Source organism: Muntiacus reevesi, chromosome 3 (genome assembly GCF_963930625.1).
Source record: "Muntiacus reevesi chromosome 3, mMunRee1.1, whole genome shotgun sequence".
NCBI classification, from domain to species: Eukaryota; Metazoa; Chordata; class Mammalia; order Artiodactyla; family Cervidae; genus Muntiacus; species Muntiacus reevesi.
In genome coordinates, this window is record NC_089251.1 from 112721143 (window position 1) to 112742104 (window position 20962).

The 20962-nt window shown below is 42.2% G+C and overlaps 1 protein-coding gene and 1 pseudogene across 3 annotated transcripts in view; both read left to right on the plus strand.

Moving 5' to 3' along the window:
• Nucleotides 1-9584, plus strand: part of LOC136164088 (small EDRK-rich factor 1 pseudogene) — a 17311-nt pseudogene extending 7727 nt beyond the window's left edge.
• Nucleotides 9585-9609: 25 nt separating this feature from the next.
• The window catches only part of PHACTR4 (phosphatase and actin regulator 4), a 101017-nt gene continuing 89664 nt past the window's right edge, over nucleotides 9610-20962 (plus strand). For 2 of the 3 annotated variants that reach the window (XM_065930188.1, XM_065930190.1), the window contains exon 1: nucleotides 9610-9744. The gene's annotated coding sequence lies outside the window, so the exon portion shown is untranslated. The remainder of the gene's footprint in view (nucleotides 9745-20962) is intronic. The other variant, XM_065930193.1, reaches the window with a different exon arrangement.

The following is a 20962-nucleotide window of genomic DNA, read 5'->3' on the forward strand; positions in this document are numbered from 1 at the left end:
GCACCTACAGCCTGTGTCAGTGTTCCCTGCTGAAAAATTGGAAGCTTAAAAAAAATAGAAAGATGAAAACTAATATTACTCATCATAACAGTTACTATTTTTTTTTTGAGCTGGTACTGTGTAATAATAAATAAATATTATTATTTTAACCAGGTATTATGCTGGGCACCTTATATATGTTACTTTAATTCTCACACCAACCTATATATTAGGTACTGTTAGTATTATGTTTCCTATTGTAAAATGAGGAAACTGAATTCTTTTAAAAAACTTTATTTGATCTGAATAGAAATAGGAGTGTAGAGACTGAATCTTTATAGGTTTAAATAACTTGGCCAGTGGCACCTAAATAGAAAGTGACCGAACAGCTCTCTGTTGCCAAAGTTTGTGCTGTTAAATTAATATTATGCTGCAATAGTGTCCCAAAGCCCCCAATCCAGAAATGCTAATCGTTGGAAATAGTCTTTACTGTTAATTCATCACTCAGAAGACAAGGGAGGACTTGCTTGGGCCACCTCCCACTTAAAAATTTTATCAGAAGGATATGTGTGCAGAAAAGCTTACACATCCTATTGATTAATTTTGACGAACTGAACATACACATGTAACCAGCATACAGATCAAACCCAGAATACCATCAGCATTAAAAAAATCTCCTCTCACCCTCTTCCAGACACTGCTTTTCCACTTGGAAAGGTAGCTGCTATCCCAGCTTTCAACAGACTATTTTTGCCTACTTTGTTTTTTATTTATGTGAAATTATACAAGTATATACTACTTGGTCTGGCTTCTTTCATTTAATATTATTTGTGAGAATCATCCAAATAGTTTAGTATAGTGTGTTAAAGGGCACAAAAGGCATATGGGATAATGTACATTTTGCAAAGAATTATAAGCATCAATGAGATTGTAGCCAGCTATGACTGAAGATGAGATGATAGAATGGATTCGAATGTACAGAATGGGCAAATCTGTCTTGCAACAGATGGTGTGGGACCTCTTTTGCCTCCTGTCATCTCAGTCTGACCTTAGATTCTAGTTGAAACTGCAGAAAACAGTTGGGTGGGGGCTTCAACTCTCCTGGCTCCTTCTGCAGTCTGTTCTGGAACTTTCCCTAAACCAGGATGTAAGACACTGGTAAGTGTCTTACCAGATGTAAGACACTGGTAAGTGCCTACCTGGAAGTGGGAGGGGAGCTGATGCCCTTGGGCCATCCTAACCAATGGGGGATGGGAGTCAATGAATAAATGCTTCTTTGTAACAGCGCTCAGGTTGACTACCCTGAGAAGCATTCTAGGAAATCCTCAGATGACAGTGGTAGGATCTAGCCCCAGGCACCCGCAGCAGTAAACATCTTGGTGATGAATTTTTGTGTTGACTTTTCTTCTTTCCCTATTTTACTCTTTATTTTTACATTAAATCCTTGAGCTCATGTTCCAAGTAGCAGCGATTGTCTTGTGTTCGGTTTTCTGGGGGAAATTCTAATTAAGACATATGTAAAATAGTTGGTTCTTGGCAGATGTTTAAGAAAAAGTAGTAGTTTCATTATTACTGTTACTACTACTGTTACCACCATTATTGTGTACGCTTAGTCGGTCAGTCACGTCCGACTCTGTGACCCCATGGACTGTAGCTTGCTAGGCTCCTCTGTCCATGGGATTTCCCAGGCAAGAATACTGGAGTGGGTTGCCATTTCCTTCTCCAGGGGATCTTCTCAACCCAGGGAGTGAATCCACATCTCCTCACTTTTGCTTTTGTCTTAGGGTACTGGGAAGCCACTGAAGAAGTTTTCCTTTTCTTAAAACAATTTTTTATTATATTATTTTTCAGGTTTGGTGGCATATAATTGGCAAACAATAAACAGCATATATTTAAAGTATGCAGTTGGATGAATTATGTTTTATCACCGCCCCCCACCCCACCAACACTGTGAGGCTTGTGGGAACTCAGCTCCTCCACCAGTGATTGCACCTGCACCCTCGACAGTGAGAGCCCCAGAGTCAGAATTCTCAGTTACGGTTTATTTAAAATTCATCATATACCTTTGAAACCATAACCATAATCAAGAAAGTTAAAAAAAAAAAAGAAAAAAAGAAAGTTAACACACTTGTGTGAATGAAAACTATTGCCTGTCATATCAGTAAACAAAGGATGTTGCTGCCATCAAGTCTCCTAGATGGTAAGCCCCGAGGGAACGCAGGAAAGAGACAAGATGCCCGCCAGCCATCTAGCACCCCGAGGCAATTCGGGATGAGAAAGCACAGGATGCTAGCCCTAGAAACCTGAAGTGCTGATCAAAGAAATGATTTCAGTGGGCCCAAACTCTTTCATCTTCCCATATGTAGAAAACCACTAAATTCCTTGGGGCATCTGGTTTTCTTTAATTAACAATAATCTTGATTATTTCACTGACTACGATAAAGCCATTGACTGTGTGGATCACCACAAACTGTGAAAAATTTTTAAAGAGATGGGAATACCAGACCACCTTACCTGCCTCCTGAGAAATCTGCATGCAGGTCAAGAAGCAACAGAACTGGACATGGAATAATGGACTGGTTGCAAATTGGGAAAGGAGTACATCAAGGCTGTATATTGTCACCTTAATTATTTATTTTATTTTAATTTTTTTTAATTTTTAAAAAAATTTTTTTTATGCAGAGTTAGTTCAGATCAGTTGCTCAGTCCTGTCCGACTCTTTGCGACCCTATGAATTGCAGCACACCAGTCCTCCCTGTCCATCACCAACTGCCGGAGTTTACTCAAACTCATGTCCATGGAGACAGTGATGCCATCCAGCCATCTGATCCTCTCTCGTCCCCTTCTCCTCCTGCCCCCAATCCCTCCCAGCATCAGAGTATTTTCCAATGAGTCAACTCTTCACGTGAGGTGGCCAAAGTATTGGAGTTTCAGCTTCAGCATCAGTCCTTCTAATGAACACCCAGCACTGATCTCCTTTAGGATGGACTGGTTGGATCTCCTTGCAGTCCAAGGAGTCTTCTCCAACACCACAGTTCAAAAGCATCAATTTTTGGCGCTCATCTTTCTTCACCATCCAACTCTCACATCCATACATGACCACTGGAAAAATCATAACCTTGACCAGACGGACCTTTGTTGGCAAAGTAATGTCTCTGCTTTTTAATATGCTATCTAGGTTGGTCATAACTTTCCTTCCAAGGAGTAAATGTCTTTTAATTTCATGGCTGCAGTCACCATCTGCAGTGATTTTGGAGACCCCCAAAATAAAGTCTGACACTGTTTCCACTGTTTCCCCATCTATTTCCCATGAGGTGATGGGACCAGATGCCATGATCTTAGTTTTCTGAATGTTGAGCTTCAAGTCAACTTTTTCACTCTCCTCTTTCACTTTCATCAAGAGGCTTTTTAGTTCCTCTTCACTTTCTGCCATAACGGTGGTGTCATCTGCATATCTGAGGTTATTGATATTTCTCCCGGCAATCTTGATTCCAGCTTGTGCTTCTTCCAGCCCAGCGTTTCTCATGATGTACTCTGCATATAAGTTAAATAAGCAGGGTGACAATATACAACCTTGACGTTCTCCTTTTCCTGTTTGGAACCAGTCTGTTGTTCCATGTCCAGTTCTAACTGCTGTTTCCTGACCTGCATATAGGTTTCTCAAGAGGCAGGTCAGGTGGTCTGGTATTCCCATCTCTTTCAGAATTTTCCACAGTTTATTGTGATCCACACAGTCAAAGATGTTAGTGTAGTCAATAAAGCAGAAATAGATGTTTTTCTGGAACTCTCTTGCTTTATGATCCAGCAGATGTTGGCAATTTGATCTCTGGTTCCTCTGCCTTTTCTAAATACAGCTTGAACATCTGGAAGTTCACGGTCCATGTATTGCGAAAATTTGGCTTGGAGAATTTTGAGCTTTACTCTACTAGCGTGTGAGATAAGTGCAATTGTGCAGTAGTTTGAGCATTCTTTGGTACTGCCTTTCTTTGGGATTGGAATGAAAACTGACCTTTTCCAGTCCTGTGGTCACTGCTGAGCTTTCCAAATTTCCTGGCATATTGAGTGCGGCACTTTCACAGCATCAACTTTCAGGATTTGAAATAGCTCAACTGGAATTCTATCACCTCCACTAGCTTTGTTTGTAATGACGCTTTCTAAGGTCCACTTGACTTCACATTCCAGGATGTCTGGCTTTAGGTGAGTGATCACACCATCGTGATTATCTGGGTTGTGAAGATCCTTTTTGTACAGTTCTTCTGTATATTCTTGCCACCTCTTCTTAATATCTTCTGCTTCTGTTAGGTCCATATAATTTCTGTTCTTTATTGAGCCCATTTTTGCATGAAATAGTCCCTTGGTATCTCTAATTTTCTTGAAGAGATCTCTAGTCTTTCCCATTCTGTTGTTTTCCTCTACTTCTTTGCATTGATCACTGAGGAAGGCTTTCTTATTTCTCCTTGCTATTCTTTGGAACTCTGCATTCAAATGGGAATATCTTTTCTTTTCTCCTTTGCTTTTTATTTCTCTTCTTTTCACAGCTATTTGTAAGTCCTACTCAGACAGCCATTTTGCTTTTTTGCATTTCTTTTCCATGGGGATGGTCTTTTTTTTTTTTTTTTTTAAATTTTTCAGTGGGTTTTGTCATACATTGATGTGAATCAGCCATAGAGTTACACGAATTCCCCATCCCGGTCTCCCATCCCACCTTCCTCTCCACCCGATTCCTCTGGATCTTCCCAGCCCAACAGGCCCGAGCACTTGACTCATGCCTCCCACCTGGGCTGGTGGTCTGTTTCACCACAGATAATATACATGCTGTTCTTTCGAAACATCCCACCCTCCCCTTCTCCCACAGAGTTCAAAAGTCTGTTCTGTTCTTCTGCGTCTCTTCTTCTGCCCTGCATATAGGGCCATCGTTACCATCTTTCTAAATTCCGTATATATGTGTTAGTATACTGTAATGATGTTTATCTTTCTGGCTCACCTCACTCTGTATAATGGGCTCCAGTTTCATCCATCTCATTAGAACTGACTCAAATGAATTCTTTTTAACGGCTGAGTAATATTCCATGGTGTATATGTACCACAGCTTCCTTATCCATTCATCTGCTGATGGGCATCTAGGTTGCTTCCATGTCCTGGCTATTATAAACAGTGCTGCGATGAACATTGGGGTGCACATGTCTCTTTCAGATCTGGTTTCCTCTGTGTATATGCCCAGAAGTGGTATTGCTGGGTCATATGGCAGTTCTATTTCCAGTTTTTTAAGAAATCTTCACACTGTTTTCCATAGTGGCTGTACTAGTTTGCATTCCCACCAACAGTGTAAGAGGGTTCCCTTTTCTCCACACCCTCTCCAGCATTTATTGCTTGTAGACTTTTGGATAGCAGCCATCCTGACTGGCGTGTAATGGTACCTCATTGTGGTTTTGATTTGCATTTCTCTGATAATGAGTGATGTTGAGCATCTTTTCATGTGTTTGTTAGCCATCTGTATGTGTTCTTTGGAGAAATGTCTGTTTAGTTCTTTGGCCCATTTTTTGATTGGGTCAGTTATTTTTCTGGAATTGAGCTGCAGGAGTTGCTTGTATATTTTTGAGATGAATCCTTTGTCTGTTGCTTCATTTGCTATTATTCTCTCCCATTCTGAAGGCTGTGTTTTCACCTTGCTTATAGTTTCCTTTGTTGTGCAAAAGCTTTTAAGTTTCATTAGGTCCCATTTGTTTATTTTTGCTTTTATTTCCAATATTCTGGGAGGTGGGTCATAGAGTGACCATCCCTTCATTCTTTCTGGAGTTATTTCTCCACTGATCTCCAGTAGCATATTGGGCACCTGCCGACCTGGGGAGTTCCTCTTTCAGTATCCTATCATTTTGCCTTTTCATACTGTTCATGGGGTTCTCAGGACATGAATACTGAAGTGGTTTGCCATTCCCTTCTCCAGTGGACCACAATCTGTCAGACCTCTCCACCATGACCCGTCCGTCTTGGGTGGCGCCCCACAGCATGGCTCAGTCTCACTGAGTTAGACACGGCTGTGGTCCTGTGATCAGATTGGCCAGTTTTCTGTGATTGTGGTTTCAGTGTGTCTGCCCTCTGATGACCTCTCGCAACACCTACTGTCTTACTTGGGTTTCTCTTACCTTGGACGTGGGGTATCTCTTCACAGCTGCTCCAGCAAAGCGCAGCCACTGCTCCTTACCTTGGATGAGGGGTATCTCCTCCTGGCTCCCCCTCCTGATCTCGAATGTGGAGTAGCTCGTCTCGGCCCTCCTATGCCCTCGCAGCAGCTGCTCCTTGGACGTGGGGTTGCTCCTCTCGGCCGCCGCCCCTGACCTCAGGCGTGGGTATGCATGATATGCAGAGTAAATCATGCTAAATGCTGGACTGGATGAAGCACAAGCTGGAATCAAGATTGCCAGGAGAAATATCAATAACCTCAGGTATGCAGATGAAACCACCCTTATGGCAGAAAGCAAAGAGGAACTAAAGAGCCCTGTGATGAAAGTGAAAGAGGAGAGTGAAAAAGTTTGCTTAAAACTCAACATTTAGAAAACTAAGATCATGGCATCCATCCCCATCACTTCATGGCAAATAGATGGGGAAACAATGGAAACAGTGAGAGACTTTCTTTCCTTGGGCTCCAAAATCACTGCAGGTGGTGACTGCTGCCATGAAATTAAAAGACGCTCGATCCTTGGAAGAAAAGTTATGACCAACCTAGGTAGCATACTAAAAAGCAGAGACATTACTCTGCATATAAAGGTTCATCTAGTCAAAGCTATGTTTATTCCAGTAGTCATATATAGATGTGAGAATTGAACCGTAAAGAAAGCAGAGCACAGAAGAATTGATGCTTTTGAACTGTGGGGTTGCAGAAGACTCTTGAGGGTCTTTTGGACAACAAGGAGACCAAACCAGTCAATCCTAAAGGAAATCAGTCCTGAACATTCATTGGAAGGGCTGAAACTGAAGCTCCAATACTTTGACCACCTGATGCAAAGAACTGACTTATTAGAAAAGACCTTGATGTTGGAAAAGATTGAAGGCAGGAGAAGGGCACAACAGACAATTAGATGGTTGGATGGCATCACTGACTCGATGGACACGAGTTTAAGCAAGCTCTGGGAGTTGGTGATGGATAGGGAAGCCTGGGGTGCTACAGCCCATGGGGTTGCAAAGAGTTGGGCACGACTGAGCAACTGAACTGAATCGAACTGAACTGAATCTTTTGATGTTCCCACTACTCAGTCTTTGTTGCAAAAACTCCTGCATATCCTGGCTCCCTCCTTGCCTCTTCAGAACAGTCTCAGAGTTATCTGAGATATTGTGTCCCAGGGTGAAGTCCTCAGTTTTATCCACCAAATAAAACATTAACGTCAACTTTTATGTTGTGCATTTTTTTTTTTCAGTCAACACCTGTCACCCCAAAAGTTTCCTCAATTCCTTTATTATCCCACCCTGTTGTGCTTCTGCTTCCTTGGCCCCAGGTAACCACTTATTCTGTTTTTTTTCCTCAGGATAATTCCTAGAATTTATGTAAATGTAACCAGATCAGATATACTTTTATGTCTGACTTCTTTCACTCAGTAATTAAGATTCATCATTAAGTCATATGTATTAGTAGCTCATTCCTTTTTATTACTGAAGAGTATTCAATTGTATATTCATTTACTTTTTTATTATAAATTTATTTATTTATGTTTTGGTTGGGCTGAGTCGTTGTTACTGTGCTGGCTTTTCTATGTTGCAGAGAAGCGGGGTACTCTTCAGTTACGGTGCAAGGGCTTCGCATTACAAGGCCTTCTCTTGTTGCTGAGTGCAGGCTCTAGGCACACAGACTTCAGTAGCTGCAGGACATAGGCTCAGTAGCTGTGGCATCCAGGTTTAGTTGCTCTGCAGCATGTGGAATCTTCCCAGACCAGGGATCGAACCCGTGTCCCCTGCATTGGCAGGGAGATTCTTATTCACTGTACCATCAGGGAAATGCCCATTTACTTTAAGATATACATATATTTACTTGGCTGTGCCTCATCTTACTTGCGGCACTCAGGATCATTCAGTTGCAGATGAGAACTTAGTTGTAACATGTCAGATCTAGTTCCCTGACCAGGGATTGAACCTGGACTCTCTGCATTGGGTGCATGGAGTCTTAGCCACTGGACCACCAGGGAAGTCCTTCATTTACCTTTTGGAGCACATTTGAGTTGTTTCCAGTCTTTGGCTAGTTACAAATAAAGCTGCTGTGAACATTCACCTTCAAGTCTTTCTGCAGATGTACGCTTTCATTTTCTTGCGTAAATACCTAATGTAGGTAAATGGTTGGGCCATATGGTAGATGTATATTTAATTTTTAAAAAAACTGCCAGACTGTTTCTCAGAGTGGCTGTATCATCTTACAACTCCACCAGCAATGAATGAGAATTCCCGTTGCACTACAGTCTTGCTAACACTTGATAACTGCCAGTCTTTTTAATGTTTGCCATTTCAGTGGGTGTGTAATGTTATCTTACTGTGGTTTTAATTTGCATTTCCTTAATATCTTTTATGCATTTATTCGCCATCCATTTATCATCTTTGATAAAGTGTCTCTGTTCAAATCTTTTTTTCTTTTTTAACTAGGCTGTTTGTCTTGAGTTGAAAGAGTTCTTTGTGTGTTGTGGATACTAGTCCTTTGTTGGCTATAGGTTTTGCTACCATTTCACCCAGGTCTTTGGCTTGCCTTTCATTTTCATAACCGTGTTTTAAAGAGCAGAAATGTTAAGTCTGATGATGTGCAGTTTTATCAGTTTGTCTCCTTTATTGTGTGTTTGAAAGTCACACAAATTTTCTCCTGTACTTTACTCTAGAAGTTTTGTAGCTCAAAGTTTTACATTTAGGTCTAGCTTATTTGAGACACAATGGGTTTGGCACTTAGAAAGATCCTCTGGCAGTGGGAAGGAAGGTGTTTGAAGGGTGTGGACTGCCTAGAGGCCTGAAACTAAAGAAATTTGGAAAGGTGATGGTGTGTTCCCCTAGATAGTAGTGGGAAAACTGATAAGGAACAGGGATGACTGGCCTTAAGCGGCTGAAGGAGATAATAAAAAGGAATCCTGGGTTTCTTCCTTATGCATAAAAATCGAGGAGAACTTGCTTTTAAGTGTACTGCATTTCAAACTGACCCTCAATAGTCTTGTTTCACACCCCCTCACCCCAACCCCACACGCCACCACTTTGGTAAGATTATTCCTGTCTGGAAAATCACATGGAAGGAGGAACCTGGTAGGCTACAGTCCATGGGGTCGCAAAGAGTCGGACACGACTTGAGCGACTTCACTTCACTTCATAACAGAAATTCAGCCGACAGGGGTTGGACACAGATTTAAGAGCACACCTGCACCCTGAGCACCCCCTGGAGCCCAGTACTGAACTCTTTCCTTCCAAGTCCAAATGCCTTTGTCCTCCCCCGGACCAGGAAAAGTGCCCCCAGCCTCTCTTACACGCAGCGGGCGGCGCAGGCTGAGAGACGCCTGGGAACGACCAGCCCAGAGCTGAGAGACAGGTTCCCGCCATTTTGTCCGGCCCCCGCTGTAGCCGGCTCCTCCCGGAGACTACAAGTCCCATGAGCCCCCGCGGCGGCACTTCCTACCCCTCGCTGTCCCTCCCGCTGCCTTTCCCCCCTCCTGGGGGCCGAAGCCTGTGGCTGCAGCCTGGCGGCCGGCAGGCCAGGTAGGATTTCCGGGGGAAACTGCTGTGGAGGCTGAGGCGGCGGCGGCGGAGCCCCGGGTGAGTTTGGCGAGTATAGGAAAGTGAGCGGGAAGTGCGCAGGGTCGGCCTGCGGGTGCCGGGTAGGCTCGGGCCGCGCTCTCGGCTCCGCGAGGGGCTTGCGGTGCGGGCGAGGGTAACGGCCGGGCCGGGGTCGCTTCGAGCCAGGGCGGGGCGGGCGATGGCCGCCGCCTCCTCCTCCGCCCTCCCACAACCGTCTCCCGTGGCTTCCCCGCCTGCGGCGCGCCCCGCGCGGGTTTGCCCTCTCCGCCCACCGACTTGGCGGGGCCCTTTTGTCTCGGCAGCTTTGCGCCCCTTTGTGCCCGGGCGTGGAGTCACCTCCTCGGGGGAGCTCGCCGGGCCATTCCGTGATGGGGGGCTGGTCCCTGGGAATCCGGCCACTGTAACCAGATCGGGTCGAAGTCCATTTTTCAAACCTGCCCTCCCTCATACCTCTGCATCCCAGCTGGGCAGCTCGAAGGCTTCGGAGAACAGGCGAGGCAGACGGAGTTTCTGCCGAAAACCTCGAGTTTATTGTCCAACTCTTAGATGTCAGGAGCTTCACGACACTAATCTCCTCCAGGCATTTTTCTCGATAGGGGGATGGGCCTATGGGAAAGAAGCGAGCCCCGCTCCCAGAGAAACCGGGAAAGGATCGGATTTGCTGCTCTGTCTGTATGGGTCACGGCTGTGATCGAGGAAATCACAGAACCTGTGCGAGTGGCCAGAATGGTAGTTCACATACCTTTAGAATCTTGGAGAAGAGAAAGTGATTTCTAGGGCAGCGAGCAGCCTCTTCATCACAGCACGCAAAAAAGTCTACAGTAGTTCATCCAACCCGCCCTCTATTCCCCGCAAATCCCACGTTTTACTTCTGCTTAAAACAAAAGTTGAAAGCAGACGTCCATTAGTAGAAGGACCTGCTTTATAGAGAAACCAGAAACCTAGTGGCTTCTAGAAAGCTAAGTCTTTTAATAGAAGTGATTTACCGCTGAGAATCCCAAATTGTGTTACTGATACTGTGTAGGGGTTTGTTACTGTTCAGTCGCTAAATCCAGTTGGTCGGACTCTTTGCGACCCCTTGGACTGCAGCACGCTAGGCTTTCCTGCCGTTTACTGTCTTCTGGAGTTTGCTCAAATTCATGTCCATTGAGTTTCTGATGTTATCCAACGATCTCGTCCTCTGTCTTCCCCTTTTCCTCCTGCCCTCAGTCTTTCCCAGCATCAGGGTCTTTTCCAGTGAGTTGGCTCTTCGCATCAGGTGGCCAGAGTATTGCATCTTCAGCTTCAGCATCAGTCCTTCCAATGAATATTCAGGGTTGATTTCCTTTAAGATTGACTGGTTTGATTTCCTTGCTGTCCAAGGGACTCGCAGTAGTCTCTTCCAGCACCCCAGTTTGAAAGCATCAGTTGTTCCGAGCTCAACCTTCTTTATGGCCCAACTCTCACATCCATATCTGACTACTGGAAATAGGAAATGTTCGATTGGTAATCTTTTAATGAGTGGGGATTGTGTTTTTCTGATTCTGCTTTGAAGAAGCAACCACAGAATTACTCTAAAACTTGACTGTTAATTATTTGTTCAAACATGACAGTGCTATCAGTGCCTTTTTGGGGGGCCTCGCCACCTGGCTTGCAAGATTTAGTTCCTCTGCTGCTGGTGCTGCTGCTAAGTCGCTTCAGTCGTGTCCGACTCTGTGCGACCCCATAGACGGCAGCTCACCAGGCTCCCCTGTCCCTGGGATTCTCCAGGCAAGAACACTGGAGTGGGTTGCCATTTCCTTCTCCAATGCAGGAAAGGAAAAGTGAAAGTGAAGTCGCTCAGTCCTGTCTGAAACTCTTAGCAACCCCATGGACTGTAGCCTACCAGGCTCCTCCGTCCATGGGATTTTCCAGGTGAGAGTACTGGAGTGGGTTGCCATTGCCTTCTCCTTAGCTTCCCTACCAGGGCTCAAACCCATGCCCCCCCTGCAGTGGAAGTACAGAGTCCTAACGACTGGATTGCCAGGGAATTCATACAGTGCTGTTTTTTAAAAGTAGTTCATATACATTATATAATTTTTTTTTTTTTTTTTTTTTTTTTGGGCTATGCTGTGCAGGCTTTCTCTAGTTGCAGTGGGGGGGTGGGGAGCTATTATTCTTCGTTACCATGTGAGGGTTTCTCATTGCAGTGGCTTTTTTGTTGCAGAGCATGGGCTGTAGGCTTTGTTGCTCCGAGTTAACATAGAATCTTCCCGGACCAGGGATTGAACCCGTGTCCCTTGCATTGGCAGGCAGATTCTTACCAACTGTACCACCAGGAAAATCCTGCATTATATGATTGAATTCTCACTTCGAGATGGTGGTTCTCTGATTTTACAGCTATAAAGTGTTACGTTTACAGCCTCTGAAGTGTTAAGTGACTTGCTGGAGGTCACAAAGTTAACCTGGGTAGGATACAGTCGAGTGAACCTTACTCCAGATCCAGTACTCTATCATACATTACTCACACCTATTTCAGTTATTTATCATAACACCGGCAACAGCTTGTGATTTGCTGAAATTTAAATATCAGAGAAAAATAATGGAAGTATTTTCAATTGGAGCACCTGATTTTTAAGAGTTGCTAGAACCACAAACAATGTCATTTCGAAAAGACATGCTGAACATTGCTTCCATCGCCTTGTCTTGTGGTCTGCCGGGATCCTTGTGCCTAGGCAGAATGGCAGTTTTATGGGGCCCTGAAGGTGGGAAAGGATGGTGAGTTATTGAGCTGTGGTTTTGACTAATGGTTATTCAAAGTTTTATTTACTAAACGGTTTTGACTAATATTTGCTTAAAGACATTAAGAAGTATGTTGGAGAACATATTTACAGCAGCTTTGGCTATTGAAGAAAGACTGACATTCAGATATTTTTCTAGTCAAAGAGTCATGACACAAGAAAGTGCTTTTTAGTTCTTGCTCTTAAGAAAACCTTTTGATCAGTCTCAGACTTGCAGTGTGAGCCTTGGGTTTATGTCAGTACATGCCATGAATGTGACATCAGAAATAGAAACCTACTTCACCTCCTTAAATTCTTCTTAGATAAAATGCATTACATGCCAGTGGAATTGAGTCAATACAATTAGTCTAGCCTTTCTAACTAGTAGAAGCCTGCTTTAAATCTTTTATTAAACCATCATAATGGAAAGGAGTTTTTTTTACCTTGTGTTTTTGCTGTTGGTCTACTCTCTTTCACATCAATTCAGTCAATGAATATTTATTGAGAGCCTGTTGTGTTTTAAACTTTTTTGCAGTGCCTGAGAAGAAAGCAATGAGAACAAAAATCTTTTTTCTTTGGGGCTTACAAAGTGATTAGGGGTGGATTGGGTGGGGGTGTGGTGGTGGCGGTGGTGAGAATGTAGTAGTAAGACTGTAAATAAATATTAAATAAATCCTCTCTTATTTAGTGTGCAGTTTTGAGCAGTAAGCTCTTTGATCTTTAGTTTTCTCATCTTTACCATAAGTGTAATGATTCCTATTCTACCTAGTTTGAATTGTTTCCAGAATCAAGTAGGATAAAAATTTGGTTGCATTGTACCTTTCCACATTCCTGTGGTAAGTTACTGTTACTACTATTAGAAAAGGGAAAGGACCATTGGAGGAAAGTTGTTTGTAAAGAAAAGACAGAATGGCTGGATTCTCTGTTCTGAGAGAACCTGATGTCCCATTGGTAAACCTGTGACGATTAGACACATCTTTACAGGGCTACCATAACCCTTTATGTAGGCCTTTTTAAACAGCACCTATCAAATAAGACAGCTTATTATTATTCTATATTGTCACAGTTATTAATAACTGTCTTAATGTCAGGTGCCATGCCCTAATCTACATCCTTACTGCTTAGCACACAGCTTCAGGTATTGCATTGGAACTTCATAAATGTTTGGTGATTGAGTGAATGAGTAACAAAAATAGACAACAGTTGAGTGCTAAAATGGATCTTTTACTCAGCAGATATTTTTGTTTTGCCCATCATGTGCTTGGACCTGGGCTATGTTCCAGCGGTACAAAGGTATGAAGGTATATAGCTTCTGCCTTAAAGCTTATAACATTACAACACCTAATACTCTAGTGAGTGTTAAATAGGGGTGTGCTATATTGATACGATAAGGGACTGAATGATTCTGTTCTGGTAGACAGTGAAAGAAGGCATTAGAGAGGAAGTTAATTTTTTTTTTTTTTTTTTTTTGAGCTTGTTCTGGAGGGATTAATAAGAACAGTTAAAGTTATTCCAGCCAGAGGGGGCAGTCTGAGCATAGGAATGGAGATGCTAAAGTATAAGGTGTGTGTCTGATATGGCTAAAGGTAATTACAGTTGGTTTTTACTTTTTTTTTTTTGATTCAGGTACCCCTCCTCCTCTAGAAAATTTGAGAATAGCAATAGATTTTTCATCCCAGAAAAGTGCTTATGAGCAAGCATATGCACATCATTCTAGAAAGTTATGCAGTTCCTAGGAGTCTCTGGACCAGTGGGACTGAGAATTGCAAAGTGCAATGTCTGGTGAAAGGAACATTTGATGGCTACATGCTGAGAGATTCTGAGTGCTTGTTGAAGACTTCAGGCTGTGGGAGCTCCCTGCTGGCTCTGTGGTTAGGGTTTAGCACTTTTACTGCTGTGACCTGAATTCAGCCTCTGGTTGGGGAATTAAGATCCTGTAAACTGTGCAAAGGTCTGCACTCCCCCCCCAAAAAAAAGAAAAAAATGACGTTAGCTTTTATGATTAAGGAATTGCTAAACCATCAAAAGTTTTTTAGCAGGAAATTGATATAATCTGATCTGTTTTGACAGCTAATTGTTTGCTATTTTCAGGATAGATTAGAGAGTTTAGGAGCATATTTAGCATAAGTGCTAAATAGGAGGTAAGATTGAGAGCTTTTTTTTTTTTTTGGTTTTGTTTTGATTTTAAAAGATAAGAGAGACTTGACATGTTTAAAGGAAAGAAAAGGAACCAGCGGAGAAGCAGGTACTGAAGATCTACAAAAGAAAAGGAAGATAATAGAGAAACCTTGGGAGGAGATAAAATCAAAGCTCATAGAGAGGTGATCCTTGAAAAGGAAACATGAAGAAGGGATAGAAGAAGATATATTTGGAAATTATCAAAGTGAAAGTTGAATTTGGAGTAAGTTACCAACAGCTGATTTTTAGTTTGTTACAATATTGTTTCTGTTTTTGGTTCTTTTTTTTTTTTTTTTTGGCTGAGAGACACCTAGGATTTCATCTTCCCAACCAGGGATTGACCCTGGAGTCCCTACACTGGAAGAAAAAGTCAACCACTGGACTGCCAGAGAAGTCTTCCCATCAGCCTATTTTGTACCTACTGATCTAGGCACTTTTCTGTGTGCTATTTCATTTAATTTTACAAAAATTCTATAACTTGGGTGCGTGCATGCTTGCTTAGTCACGTCTGACTCTTTGTGACCCTGTGGACTGTAGCCCTCCAGGCTCCTCTATCCATGGGATTCTCCAGGCAAGAATACTAGAGTAGGTTGTCATGCTCTCCTGCAGGGGATCTTCCTGACTCAGAGATCGAGCCCATGTCTCTTGTGTCTCCTGCATTGGCAGGCGGTTTCTTTCCTACTAGCGCCACCTGGGAAGCCCATAGCTTGGTTGGATATTCCCATTTGACAGCTGAAGGGACGTATGGCTCAGAGAGATTAAATTTCCCAAAGACACCTTTACGGAACTGAAGAAATCTGGAATTCAGATATATATTGACTTCAAAGTTTAATAATTTCTACCTTATAGGGTCTGTTAATGCTTTATGATTTCTTCTTTTTTAATATTTTCCTTTCTAAAAAAAATATTTTCCTTTCTGAATGAATGAGTTATCTGCAGAATGATCAAAGGATAGAGTGGGCTAGAGGACTCCAGTTCAGTTCAGTCACTCAGTTGTATCTGATTCTTTGTGACCCCATGGACTGCAGCACGCCAGGCTTCCCTGTCAGTCACCAACTCCTGGAGCCTACTCAAACTCATGTCCATCAAGTTGGTGATGCCATCCAACTATCTCATCCTCTGTTGTCCCCTTCTCCCACCTTCAATCTTTCCCAGCATCAGTCTTTTCTTTGCATCAGGTGGCCAAAGTATTGGAGCTTCAGCTTCAGCATCAGTCCTTCCAATGAATATTCAGGATTGATTTCCTTTAGGATTGACTGGTTGGGTCTCCTTGCAGTCCGAGGGACTCTCAAGAGTCTTCTCCAACACCACAGTTCAAAAGCATCAATTCTTCGGCAGTCAGCTTTCTTTATAGTCCAACTCTCATATCCATACATGACTACTGGAAAAACCATAGCTTTGACTAGATGGACCTTTGTTGGCAAGCTAATGTCTCTTATTTTTAATATGCTGTCTAGGTTGGTCATAACTTTTCTTCCAAGGAGCAAGCGTCTTTTAATTTCATGGCTACATTCACCATCTGCAGTGATTTTGGAGCCCAAAAAATAAAGTCTGTCACTGTTTCCATTGTTTCCCCATCTGTTTTCCATGAAGTGATGGGAATGGATGTCATGATCTTAGTTTTTTGAATGTTGAGTTTTAAGCCAGCTGTTTCACTCTCCTCTTTCACTTTCATCAAGAAGCTCTTTAGTTCTTCGCTTTCTGCCATAAGGGTAGTGTCATCTACATATCTGAGGTTATTGATAATTCTTCTGGCAATCTTGATTCCAGCTTGTGCTTCATCCAGCCTGGCATTTCGCATGATGTACTCTGCATATAAGTTAAATAAGCAGAGTGACAATAAACAGCCTTGACGTACTCCTTTCCTGATTTGGAACCAGTCTGTTATTCCATGTCCAGTTCTAACTGTTGGGTCTTAACCTGCATACAGATTTCTCAGGAGGCAGGTCAGGTGATCTGGTATTCCCATCTCTTTAAGAATTTCCCACAGTTTGTTGTGATTCACACAGTCTAAGGCTTTGGTATAGTCAATAAAGCAAAAGTAGATGTTTTTCTGGAACTCTCTTGCTGTTTCTATGATCCAGCAGATGTTAGAAGTTTGATCTCTGGTTCATCTGCCTTTTCTAAATCCAGCTTGAAAATCTGGAAGTTCATAGTTCACGTACTGCTGGAAGTTCACGGTTCACACTTGAAGCCTGACTTGGAGAATTTTGAGCATTTGCTAGCATGTGAGATGAGTGCAATTGTGTGGTAGTTTGAGCATTCTTTGGCATTGCCTTTCTTTGGGATTGGAATGAAAACTGACCTTTTCCAGTTCTGTGGCCACTGCTGAGTTTTCCAGATTTGCTGGCATATTGAGTGCAGCACTTTAATAGCATCATCTTTTAGGATTTGAAATAGCTCAACTGGAATTCCATCACCTCCACTAACTTTGTTTGTAGTGATGCTTCCTAAGGCTTGTGAAGCCTTGACTTCACATTCCAGGATGTCTGGCCCTAGATGAGTGATCACACCATCGTGATTATCTGGGTCCTGAAGTTGTTTTTGGGTAGTTCTTCTATGTATACTTGCCACATCTTCTTAAAATCTTCTGCTTCTGTTAAGTCCACACCATTTCTGTCCTTTATTGTGCTCATCTTTGCATGAACTGTTCCCTTGATAGCTCTGATTTTCTTGAAGAGATCTCTAGTCTTTCCCATTCTGTTGTTTTCCTCTATTTCTTTGCATTGATCACTGAGGAAGGCTTTCTTATCTCTCCTTGATATTCTTTTGAACTCTGCATTCAAATAGGTGTATCTTTCCTTTTCTCCTTTGCTTTTAGCTTCTCTTCTTTTTTTTTTTTTTTTTTTAGCTTCTCTTCTTTTCTCAGCTATTTGTAAGGTCTTGTCAGACAACCCTTTTGCCGTTTTGCATTTCTTTTTCTTGGGAATGGTCTTGATTACTGCCTCCTGTATGGTGTAACGAACCTCCATCCATAGTTCTTCGGGCACTCTGTCTATCAGATCTAATCCCTTGAATCTATTTGTCACTTCCACTGTATAATTGTAAGGGATTTGATTTAGGTCATACCTGAATGGTCTAGTGATTTTCCCTACTTTGTTCAATTTAAGTCTGAATTTGGCAATAAGGAGTGCATGATCTGAGCCACAATCAGTTCCTGGTCTTTTTTTTTCCTAACTGTATAGAGCTTCTCCATCTTTGGCTGCAAACAATATAAGCAATCTGATTTGGTATTGACCATCTGGTGATGTCCATGTGTAGAGTCTTCTCTTATGTTGTTGGAAGAAAGTATTTGCTATGACCAGTGCGTTCTCTTGGCAAAACTCTGTTAGCCTTTGACCTGCTTCATCTTGTACTCCAGGGCCAAATTTACCTGTTACTCCAGGTAGCTCTTGACTTCCTACTTTTGCATTCCAGTCCCCTATAATGAAGAGGACATCTTTTTTGGATGTTAGTTCTAGAAGGTCTTGTGGGTCTTTATAGAACCATCTAGCTTCAGCTTCTTCAGTATTACTGGTCGGGGCATAGACTTGGATCACTGTGATATTGAATCGTTTGCCTTGGAAATGAACAGAGATCATTCTTTCATTTGTGAGATTGCATCCAAGTACTGCATTTCAGACTCTTTTGTTGACTATGATGGCTACTCCATTTCTTCTAAGGGATTCTTGCCCACAGTAGTAGATATAATGGTCATCTGAGTTAAATTCACCCACTCTAGTCCCTTTTAGTTCACTGATTCCTGGAATGTCGATGTTCACTCTTGCCATCTCCTGTTTGACCATTTCCAATTTGCCTTGATTCATGGACCTAAAATTCCAGGTTCCTATGCAATATTGCTTTTTACGGTATCAGGCTCAACTTCCATCACCCGTCACATCCACAACTGGGTGTTGTTTTTGCTTTGGCTCTGTCTCTTCATTCTTTCTGGAGTTATTTCTCCACTCTTCTCCAGGGTCATACTGGGCACCTACCAACCTGGGGAGTTCATCTTTCAGTGTCATACCTTTTTGCCTTTTCATACTGTTCATGGGGTTCTCAAGGCAAGAATACTGAAGTGGTTTGCCATTCCTTTCTCCAGTGGACCACGTTTTGTCAGAACTCTCTGCTATGACCTGTCCGTCTTGGGTGGCCCTACACAGCATGGCTCATAGTTTCATTGAGCTAGACAAGGCTGTGGTCCATGTGATCAATTTGGTTAGTTTTCTGTGATTGTGGTTTTCACTCTATCTTCCCTCTGATGGATAAGGATAAGAGGCTTATGGAACCTTCCTGATGGGAGAGACTGACTGAGAGGGAAACTGGGTCTTGTTCTGATGGGCTTGGCCATGCTTCAGTAAATCTTTAATCCAATTTTCTGTTGATGGGCAGAGCTGTGTTATTTCTCTGTTGCTTGACCTGAGGCCAAACAATGGTGGAGGGAATGAAGATAATGGTGACCTCCTTCAAGAGGTTCCATGCATGCATTGCTGTCTGTCCTCAGTGCCTCCCGCCCTGAAGCAAGCCACTCCAAAGAGTGTTAAAAGTTTGGAGTAGCAGTCATGGAAAAAGTAAGAGGGCCACCAGAGATGAGCAGATGAGCAAAAGGGCTGTCGAACCTCAGGGCTCTACTGAGGTTGGACAGATTACCCAGTCAGCTGTCCATTCTGTCTCTACCAATTCTTAAACGTTTTTGAATTCTGTTGATGTGGGCCTGAGAAGACACACTATGTTGTAATGGGAGACTCAGAGCAAGTCATGTGTCTTGTGCTTCAATTTTCTCATCTCTTTAAGGGTCTGGATTAGTTGATTTCTCAAATTCTAGGACTTCTGTGGTATTCCGAGGAGTTTTAAGAGAGGAAGTGTGTCTAGTGATTGATTTTTTTTTTCTTATTGAAAAGAAACTTTTTATTTGGATAAAAACCTGGTAAAATTACATTTTTCCTTCTTGTTTATCATTTCCTAATGAAATTCCATTTGGATGAACTATGGGAATTAATAAGTATTTTGGTTTTTTTTTTTTTTAATTTGTATGAAGTTTCCCAATTACTTTTTTTTTTCCATTTGTTTTTATTAGTGGGAGAAGGTGAGGGTGGAATGTTTAGAGAGAACAGCATCGAAACATGTATATTATCTAGGGTGAGACAGATCACCAGCCCAGGCTGGATGCATGAGACAAGTGCTCGGGCCTGGTGCACTGGGAAGACCCAGAGGAATCAGGTGGAGAGGGAGGTGGGAGGGGGGATCGGGATGGGGAATCCATGTAAATCCATGGCTGATTCATGTCACTGTATGACAAAAACCACTACAATATTGTAAAGTAGCCTCCAACTAATAAAAATAAGTGATTGATTTTTTTAGGGAAGAGGTGGTTGAAACCACACAGCTTTCAGATTCAAGCTTAGTTTTCAGTTTAACTTCTCTATTATATTTAAAGTACCAGGTGTTTGTTTTTACAGTCTGAAAGTTCTGACATTTATTTAAAGTAGTGTATTTACTACCTTTGGAATCTGAAAACCTGGATCCTAATTTCAGCTCCATCACTCCCTAGAGGTGAATATCCAAGTCAGCTGACCTTTAGTTTCCTCATTTATAAAATAGAGCTAGTAACCATTTCTTCAAAAGTATCAGGATAATGTATGTGCGAGGTCTTTGTAAAACTGTAGAGTGTTTAGTAAATATGAGAAAAGATATGATTATACCTGTCAAGGAAAAGGATTAATACTGTGATCAGTACAAGGGAGTGAACTCTGGTTTAAAGTGCATCCTTCAGTTCCAGGGTACTGAGTGGTAAGACAAACCTCTCAGGGTACATATTGTCAGTGCATTGAATTTAGAAATTTATTTGTAGTATGTGATGTTAATGGATTTTTTTAAGTGTACATTTAAAATCAAATTTTATCTTGAATCAAATCTGTGACTTAATAAAACAGCCTCCATTGTTAAATATTCTCTGTATTTATTCTCTCAAATGTGAACTTGTTAGCCACATTTCCAGGCGTATTTTTAAAATAGCTCTTGACTGTTTTAAGGGTAAATAGCAATTTTATGATTATCTGACAGAACTTAATTACATTGCTTAGTTTGTTTGTTTCCTTTGTGGATGGCTGATTCTGATGAAACTCAACATCATCTCTTACACAGAACTGTCTTAGCCCACCATGACCCTGCAAGTCTCATCTAGCAGATAACCAAAATAATTGATTCGGTCTACCCAACTGCTTACTCTTTCTTTGTATTTAGGTTGGAAATACAGTGTCAGAAATTGGCAGAAAAGGTTAATGATTCATCCTTCCCTTGAGTGATCCCGAAGCGCTTTGTCCATGTCTCCGCAGGGCACT